Genomic DNA, 10,414 nt, shown 5'->3' on the forward strand with positions numbered 1-10,414 from the left:
ATGTCATGTTGTCTGTAAATCAGAAGGAGGTTTATAGTAATCAGAAGTGAAGTTTCAAAATTGCCTTCTGAAAAAACATTAGTGAGGGTAAGGAACCTGAACTGCTTCAAGATAGAACTCAGTGAATCTATGTACTATCGGATAAATGTGTCTTTAGACAAGCAATTAGAGCATGTGGTACATGGACCTGAGCATTTAGTATCCCCATGAAGGGGCTGAAATGATGTTGTCTCTGATGGGAGATGTCTTGTAATGGAGGAGAAGCCATGATCTGGGACTTTTGATAGTTCTCTGCAGGAGCCAGAAAGAAATTCCCCTCGCCTCTCGGTGTATTATTTGGTTTCTGTTTCATAGATTTCATAGACATTAGGGCTGGAAGGGACCTTGGAAGATCATCGAGTCCAGCCTCCTGCCCCAGGGGCAGGAAGCCAGCTGGGGTCATAGGATCCCGGTAAAATAAACATCCAAATTTCTCTTGAAGACATTCAAAGTGGGTGCTTGAACCTCCTCCGATGGCAGGCTATTCCAGACCTTGGGGGCTCGGACAGTAAAGAAGTTCTTCCTTATGTCCAGCCTGAAATGGTCCTGGATGAGTTTATAACTGTTCGACCTTGTCATCACTTGGGGCTCTCTGGTGAGCAAACATTCCCCCAGATCCTGGTGAACACCCCTTATAAACTTGTAGGTGGCCACCAGATCGCCCCAAGCCTGCGCTTTTCTGGGCTGAAGAGTCCCATGGCTCTCAGCCTCTCATCATAAGGTGTGTTTTCCTAACCTCTGATCATGCGCGTAGCTCTTCTCTGGACTCTTTCAAGCTTCTCCACATCCTTTTTCATCCACGCCCTTCCTTCGCTAGAGGTGTATAGAAATTTCCCAGTTGCTGGACAGGAGGGTCTGGCTCATGTGCTCAGAGTCAAACCAGTGGCTGGATTTGGGGCAGAACCTGGTCAGATTGGCAAAGATTGGAGCATAGGTTGTTTTGCCATTCTCCATGATATGGGGCATGGTCCTCTTCCTGGGGTCATCTGAGCATATTTTTACTTAACAGATTCCATGCCATTGCTGTGGCAAGGCATTGGTGAGGGAATCATCCTATTTTCTGGGAGATGAGATATGTCCAAGGTCAGTCTCTGGTTGCCAACCTTCAGTTTTAATAAAATACAAGTCTTCCAAGGAGAGAAGGGAAAACCTGGATTAGTGGCTTGCAGCATTTAAAAAAAGCCTCATTTCCACTTTGAACTTAGTTTTCTGCCACTAGATGTGAAGAGAGCAAAAGGGGAAGGACCACAGAGTGTGTTGGAGTTGAACATGTCTGGAACTACAACTGCTTAGGAGCGGGACCATGCACTGGCTGAGCATTGGCCATAGTCAGGAGTGGTATGCTTCACTTCTCTGCTTTGGTACTGGGTTGTTTTTTGAAATCATTAAAGTCTATCTCCATTCAGGTGACCTGAAGCCTAACTGGTGACTACAAGGAACAGTGAATTCTTCAGCTGATCAGAGGATATTTTATTCAGGCCAGAATGTGTAGTCTTTCCAGGTGAGCTCAGTACCAAAGGCTTAAGGAAAAAAAATCTTGAATGTGTAGGGTTTATTTTCAAATCTCTTGCAGCTTTTAAGAATTGCCTCCTTCTTGAGGTAGGAAGGTAAATTTGATCAGAATAAGATTAGGTTTCAAGACTGCTTCCCTTTTAGTGCTTCATGACCTCTTTTACCAAGAAGAGCACTGAGTATGAGGGAATTCTTTCTTTTTGAGAAATCTTGAATTGACTTTGCATTATCTTGAAGCAAACCCTAAAATGTTCTCAAGAACCCACTCAGGTTTGAGTGTTGGTGACTCCCATGCACTTTTCAGGACAGGAGTCCCAAACAGCTGATGCCTTACCACCCATATAATTTAGGATGCATTGGCAACCAGCCATAAAGCTCTTACACATATTTTATGTAATAACTTTGTAGCTTATTCCCTGTTTTATTGCACCATTAATTGCATGACCACCTGGCTGGGTTACTACTTAAGATGCGATTAACTGGTCAATCACATCTTAAGTGTACAGTCTGCCAGAGGCCTAATTTCCATTTACCAAGATGCATCTTTTCAATTATAGCATTTTGCAGAAAGAACAAGGGCAGGAGTTTCTGCCACTTCCCTTTGTTGATTCTGTTAACTATTTTGTTTGTAGTTCATGAGCCAGGAAAAAATCCAGTGCACTGTTCCAGAGTTGTTGCTTCCTTAAGCCTTTAATTTACCTGTGCTGGGTAATAGAGAAGTAGTAAGTTCACTTCCCTTTGTTGCTGCATACAAGTGGAGTGGCCAGGAATGAGTACAACAGTGATGTCAGTGACAACTGGGAGTGCAGTGCAGTGCAGTGGTGAAGCTGAAGTAGGTGGCCTGGGAGGGTAGTTTGCTCAGTACCTGATGAATTATATGTTGGGTCCATTTGTCAAGAATCTCGTTAACCAAATGCTGCCAGGTTTATTCACATTTAAATACAGGTTTATCCAAAACTGCCTCATAATTTCCATAAAATTGTGTCAGCCTGAACAAATATCACTACTGGACTGATAGCCTATCTGGCACATTATTTCAGGCTAGACCCACCTATGCTTTTCTCCCCAGTGTGATCTCTGGAACTGACGCACATTCTTTGTAGGCTTCCATTCACTCTTATTCCTATGACCATAAGTCCTTTCTGAAATGGAAATTGTTCATTATAATATTTATAAATAACCATAACTGATCATTTCCAAATACAAGTGCAGTATTTTTAAAGTGTTTCTGTACAAACCAGAACTTCAGCAAATATTGTCATTACAAAAAAACAACTTGAGCATATTTTCATTTCAGTTCCTGGGGAACTGCATCCTGATCCTGTAAATAATGTCTATCATGAACATGCCACCCTGAACTCAGGCCTGAGGAGAGAGGGATGGAAGAAAACCTTCACTTGCTCTACTGTACTAAGCAGAGGCCTGAAAGGCTTAGACGCAGTAGCATAACTAGCAGTGGGGGCACAGCCTCCAGGCACCAAGTTAAAGAGGGCACCAGCAATGGAATAGAGGAAGCACTTGGAGTCAGCTGCAGGGAGGCGTGATGCCAAATTCAGTGTTGCAATGCCTCAGTGGCAACTGGATTCAGTGGTGGCTGTGCGGAGGCTCTGAGGGTGATCCTCTATTAACCCCCTGACTGCTGGTCATGCCACCACACCAGCAGTATTTCCAAGGAGGGTGGGAGAGTGGCTGCAGCACTTGAGGTTAACAAGGAGACAGAGCTACTGGAGTTTGTGCCAAGTCTGCTTAGATGCCTTTGTCAAGTTTATGAATATTTAAATTTGCCTTATGACCCAAGTTCTAGGAACTTTTGAAAACATCTGTTATTTACAATATATCTTGATAAATTGTAACTGCTAGCAAAACAAGAAAGTAGCTTTTCTCCACTCACTTATATTAAATAAAGCTTTCAGATAAAATTGGAAAGCTTTATACTACTAGGATGCTAGTTTCCTGCTGTGCACAATTTGTTCATCTTGCTAGAACAGGTGGGTTGAAGACAATTTTACTTTCCTAAATTGGGATAAGAAGTAAAAAGCTTGGAAGTTTATGTGGGCCAAAATTTTTTAGAAGATTGAATCAATAAAAAATTTAATTTAGATAATTTTTAGTGCTTTGTTTTGGATGATTTATTTTTAAAATCACACTGGAATCAGATTTAATTTCAATACAGATTTAATTATGATATAAAATTAACCAATATTTTTCTGTTAGAAAATGGCAAAAAATCTCAATAGCATTTCTTCTACATTTTGAGTTGAAAAGTGCAGCAAAACCAACTGTTTCCCACAAACAGGCATTCCACAATGAAAAACCTTCTGTTAAAAAATCTTTACCAGCTTTCCTGGCCACTGTACACTAAAACACAAATTTTAGACTCATGGGAAATGCATAATCTGAACAAGTATTATCAAATGGTAAAGTTAGCTGGAACTTGAACAGCATGTAGATAAATGCTGTATTTTCTCACATATAACACACCTCCAAATAAAACATGGGTCTTGTTTTTGGAAGCAGAATGTAGAAAAAAAGATTTGTTAAGAGTCCTGGCAAACTGTGGACAAAGTAAATCCTCCTGGAAACGTATATTGTCCAGAACACGTGGTATCAGGAACTTCCCGGGGTGATAAACTGTCTGCTGCGATGCCACACTTCCTGGACACATTATGTTCAGGAGGGCTTACAATATATCACACAAGGTTAGGCACCAGACCCTTGCAAAGAACAGTCACAAGACTATTACTTCTTTGCTCTAAGTAGTTCTTTATATAAGTTCCTGTAAATAAAGTGCTGTTTCCAAATCACAAATCTCATCAAGATACTACCAACAGCTCACTTGCTGCTTTGTGCACAACCTACAGTGCTCAGCCAATAGCTACAGCACTGTGAGGGTTAAAGTGAGGGCTAACACAGGACTCTGCCACTTCAATTTTCTAAGCATACAAGCCGCAGCTGTCTTGGCAGCTGCACAATGTGCACAGTGTCTCCAGGAGTACTTCTTTTCCAGTGAAGAAAACAGTTTCCCTGGTTCAAACATGCATCCCTAATTAGGGGAAGGGTCAGTTTGGGGAGAAAGGTGTGCGTTTTATGTGAGAAAACAGAGTATCTAACCAGTCTCTAGATGACTAGGAAACCTTTCTGTGTATTGTTGTCCAAGGTGGAAGAGAGATAAAAAAATATATACAAACAAACAAAAGGAAAGGAGCAGACTTTTTTTTGTTTTATCATGATCACACTTATGTTTGGTCATAGTACATGGCTAGTCAAACCACTTCCCTTCAGCTAATCCACAAATTACTTCTAACACAGTGGGTTTGTCTAAGCAACTTTTGTTCATGGGCAGGACTGCTATAAGACTTTGCTGTGTGTTAAAAAGGAAACAAGCAAGCATGCTTACCTAGAATTTGGTTTTCTGCATTCTAGCTCCTCAGTTGGGTTCCACAAAATCAGTTCCAAATTAGTTGATTTGGAGGCAAATGAAACCATCATGGACAAATCACAAAGGGCTTTTCTGCATTAGAAAATTAGCACACAAGTAAAGGAGGGTTTAATTTACAGCACACTACCTACCCTACACCAACTCTGTCTGTGGAGACTCTTAGTGTATGTGCTAAGTGCAAAATAGCTTACTCCATCAGACAGTCCTTAAAAATTATATCCTATCTATCAGTAGTGTTAGAGTAACGTTGTAGTTGTGATGGTCTAGGAAATACATAAGAAACTGGGATTTTTGTGGGTGATATCTTTTATTGGACCAACTTCATGGCTGGGATAGACTTAGACTAGCTTTCCCATGCAATACACTTTTCTTCACCATGCAGTTGGTCCAGTAAAAGATATCACCCACAAAAATCCTTGCTTATCCTATCCATCAATTTTGTAGGAGGAAAAAGTAGCCTAAGAGTGTTTTTTTTAGGTTTTTCACTTTGTAAAGAGACATGAGTCATGAATCTCATCTCTAAATGATTTGTTCTGTTAACCACTGGAGCTCCGCTGAGTATAATTTAAAAGCTGCTTGACCACATAGTCTAAATAGGCCTTTTCTGTAGAATTCAGAAGAATAGAATTGTTCTGATTCTATTCAACTTCAGTTCATAATTCTTACAAAGTTTAAGAGTACCAGCCAGATCAGTGAAGACTTTTGCTTGTAGCACTAGATAATCTCAACAAATGATGTTGTTTTTAAACATAATTGTTAATGACACCAGTAGAGAAGGCATATATGTCATTAAGGGCCTTGTTACATATTGGACTGTGAGCTGCTCAAATGGTGATGGTGTTAGTGCTAGCTCAAGTTTGGAGCAGCCCATGTTCAAGCCAGCAAGGGCCTGGAGATAAGAAAGATAAGAAATCCCTCCCCGCTTCCCATTCCAAACTTCTCGCTGCCTCGCCTACCCCACCCCCGGGCTTCCCCAGTTATCCCTCCCTTTCCCCCCTGCTTACCTGTGGCTGCCTGTGCTGTCTTTTCAGGGGGAGCAAGCAGAAAGGGTTAACCTGCCTGGCTGGCCTCCACCGCTCCTGGGATGATCCCCCTTCTCAAGGGATGACAGTAGTGCAGAAATGAGCAACTGCTTCCACTAGCTGGGAGAAGGTGAAAAGGACTGAAGAAATTAGGGGAATTTACTCTTAAGCTTGCATTTCCTGATATGTAAGGCTGGCACTAATGACCACAAAACAAGACCAGCATGGTCAGAGGCAGTTTCAACACCCTGATAATGCTCCTATCTTGTTATGTAGGAGACCTGTTTTGCTGGTCCAACTGGAGGTCTGTGGGCCACGTACAGCCTGCAAGGAGCCATTTCTTGCTATTATCTCTGCTTAGGAGAACTGATACAGCTACTTCTTGCTATTATTTCTGATCAAGATAAGTGCTCCTACTGCTGGAATTCTCTGGCCCCCTTGGGGCTAAGTGGATTGTCTCAGTTGAGTCAGTCACTATGCAGCAGTGATCACAGAACAACATTATTTTAAGAGGGGGCAAGGGGAAGAAAGAGGCCTTGGCATTACTGTTTTGAGGATCTGAGAGGCTACAAATGCCAGGCATTGTGAGCATTATACAGAATGCCATAATTTATTGGGGTTTAGAACCAAATACAGAATCTCCTGTTGAAGGTGAGGTGAATCAAACACCCCCAAAAAGTAGGTGAGAAACTGGAAGCCAAAACCATCTAAAAGTTAAATAAATCAGGGATGCCTGGCAGCTTGCTAAGATTTCTGTGCATTTTCATCTGTTACTTATTATGTTCTGGTTTTCATTAACTTCATTTTTTTCCCTGCGCAATATTACTGTGTCCAAATTATTAGAGTTGCATTACTCATTTTAAACATAGTTAATGAAATGACTAAAAGAGACCATTACTATATTATTCTGGAAAATCTCATAGCCCTTTACATAAGAAAGGGGAATAAAATCCATTTTCATTCACCTTTTTTTATATGATGACAACCACAGTTATGCATTATAATTAGAGAATTACAATTTTGCTAGTGATGTTTAAGATTGAGAGTAGGTTTTAAAATTCACCATGGATGATCATTTCATTAACAAAGCTGAGTGTAAGTGATTTTTCTTCTAAACTTTGTCCTAGCATGTTGTATTCTCAGACTTGGCTGTTTGATAAAGATGAGAAGATAAGAATTTTACAGGCAGGTATATCACAGCAGGCTAACTGATTCAACATTAAATTGCTTTATACTGATTAAAAAAAAATAACAACTAATTTTGAAACAGTTCTGGAGGCTGACTATAACGATTATTAAGCACAAGTTTTATATATGCAGAAAAAATTGCTTTTGCATGAATTCACTCTTAAAATGTTAATATATGCATAAGAAAATTGTGTTCCTTAATCTCTGAAGAAACACTTATCACTAAGAACCTCTTAATTCTTTTCCTGTGCTTGATTTATTAGCTTATGAAATTATGTTAATAATTTGCATGTTAATGGTTTTTGGGCTCAAATGACCTGATTTTAATAATGAAGTAATTTATGCAATAAATGTAATCAGCATCTATGAATCTCACTTAAAAGAACATATTGGTGATTACCCATGCTAAAAACAAGCAACTGTCAGCATGGTGCAATGTATATATTACAGCAGAAAACTGGGACACATTCAGATCACTGCACCTACTAGCTGTTGGTTGAGTCCCATTCCAGCAGCCACATGTTGGGGGCTGGGACGGTGCAGGTGCTAAGGTGCACAGTTGACAGCCCACAGGTTACAAGTTTGAGGACATGGCAGAAGTGCTCATGGCACAGCCTTGTCGGATTCCAATGAATTTGCTAAATACCTTGTCAAAAAGGAAATGAAAAAGGAAGGAAGGAGAATGTGTTTACACATCTTTGCTAGCAAAGTTAAATAGTGACAGACTTCCTCAGTAGTCTCCTTGCAAGGGGAAAACTCTGATAGGTGGGGCAAAACAGATAGAAACTAAAGTATAATAGAACCACAAGAGCTGCTGGGTAAGTAACGGACTTCTTGAGAGTTTGGAAACCGAACAAAGACTGTGAGAGAGACTAAAAGGAAAATCACCCCAACTTTTTAAAAGCAAAACTTGAACAAGCTATCACCCCAGGACATATGGGAAGCATGACACAGCTTGCCCTGTGCACTCTGTTTCCCTTACACTATTTGCTGTGCCCTTCAACCAGACAAAGAAAAAATTAACACTGAACTCTGAGTCTAAACAACGCTGCTTTTCTTGCAGTAATGGGAACTTGTGTTTTGATAGCCTGTTGAACACTGACTTGCACTTAGGTATTAAGGGAAAAAAATGTTGTTAGCTGCCAACAATGATCTAATTATTTAAACACTCAGACAGAAGCTGAAGGGAGGTCACTTTGGACCTGATCCCAAGTGTACTGCAGTAAATGGAAAGGCTGCTATTGATTTCAGGGGGGCTTGAATCATCCACTCCCCTCACTCCCTCGTATACAAAATGCCCCACAAAGAACAAAATAAGAAAGCCAAGTTTTGTAATTAACATATCACATACAGTGTCTCAAGCATTACATATGAAATGCTGGCTCCAGACAGCCGCTTCCAGGATATCTTTTACTTTAAAAAATAAACAAAAGTAACAAATATTCCATGATGTGGTAACTGGCCTTCGTTTCAGAATTCAGAATTGTTTTCTTCCTCACTTGGTAGATGTGGTCTTTCATCTGGTTTTCACGCTACTCTAAATTGTAAGGGGAAATCAACCACAGGGTCCAGACCTCCTAGAATCTTTTATTGTTTCTCCCAGCTGGCAAATGATCCCATATACACCAAATACTGCTTAAGCCCAGCCTCTCCTGTAGTATTATGAAGAGGTTCCTGTCACAAATGCAGTTGTGTTTGACCTTCAAAGTGCCCTTATTTTCATAGAAAGGATCTGCTAGAACACCCATAAGGTTCTTGACATAGGAGGCAGGCTTGTGTAGAGCCCTGTTACAATTCACAAGTTGGAAAAGTGACAAGGAGCCTGTCCTCATTTGCCTTACACACAGCCTAGGCACAGTAGCATCACAAAGTCTGTTATGCATGCTGGTGTTGGCTTTTCAGAAGAGCCCTAAGACTGGTTCTGTCAGGCAGCAAAATCTGCAGTCACAAGGGACTCCAATCTGGGGAGGAATTTTCATTGTAGAAGAGAGAGAAGACAAAATTTTGTCACACCTTGGACATCTTAGGCCTTTAGAAATGAGTGTGAACATGCTGAAATAACCTCCACACCTGATACCTAGACCCAAAGGGCTACAGCTGGTCAGACATCTAGGGCACGTCCACACATGCAAGCACGTGCACTTGCAGCAGCTCAAATAGAAGCGGTGCAAATTTGAGCCAGGGCTTTTTGCCTCAGTGCACATGGTCAGACATGCACTTTGTTGTGGAGCAAATTGTGCCACTTGGGGCAAAATAACCCTGCCTGGCTCCTCCTGAATCTGTAGCCAGGGGGACCTAGAGCCCAGGGCCAGCAGCTATGCTGTCCCCAGCAGTATAAAAAGTTGCTCTGTCCTGGCCCCATCAGTACAAAAAGCTGCCCTGGCAAGTAGCTCAGGGCTACTCACTCTCAGGAGCTTCTGGGGCCCAGACAATTGGTACCTGGGGACACTACCTCTTATGCCAGCTGGACTGCTGAAGCAGCCCTAAGAGTTTCCTGCACCCTCTACCCACTGCAGCAGTCTGACAGTGGGGGCTGCTGCCTGGCTGTGACCTGCTGCAGCAGGGTTGGCCTCTGTGTGGCACTACTGCCATGTGTGTCCCCTGCCCGGCCAGCTGGGCAGCTATTGCCCAGAAAATGTTCCTGGTATGGTGACCTGCTTTGAACTGTCAAAGCATGTCCTCCTGGCCCCAACTGGCCAGGAGGTTAGCCACCTCCAGCTGGATCCAAGGTGCCAGCTCTGAGCAGGCAGGGTCCTGCCACTGGCCTCCCTAGCAGGAACTCTACTTGAAACCTGAAAAATCCCTGATAAAAAAATCCCTAAGTCACTCTGAAAAGTACCCTAAAATCCATGTTCCTCCACAATTAAAACAAAAAACTAGAGTGAGAAAGAGACAGAGAGACAGAGATCAGTCAGGCACTGTTTTATTGATATATCTACAGTGTTAAAGCAATTTGGAAGACTACCAGTGTCTCTATCATAATCATAAAGTGAATTCTAAAGACCTGTTTCATTAATTCATATGTTTTGTTGCCCCCCTCAGGGCCTACAGTCCCCCAACGGGGGCCACAGCCCCCCACAGGGGCTACACCCCCCCTGCAGGGCCCACATGCCCTGCCCCACCCCTGTTTGCTCCCCCAGCCCCCTGGATTGCTGCCCCACCTGCAAGCAACCCCCGCCAGCTCCTGCAGGCCCCCCAGTGGCTGCCCCCACAA

The sequence above is a fragment of the Alligator sinensis genome, unplaced genomic scaffold (assembly GCF_000455745.1).
Source record: "Alligator sinensis unplaced genomic scaffold, ASM45574v1 scaffold1147_1, whole genome shotgun sequence".
Lineage (NCBI taxonomy): Eukaryota > Metazoa > Chordata > Crocodylia > Alligatoridae > Alligator > Alligator sinensis.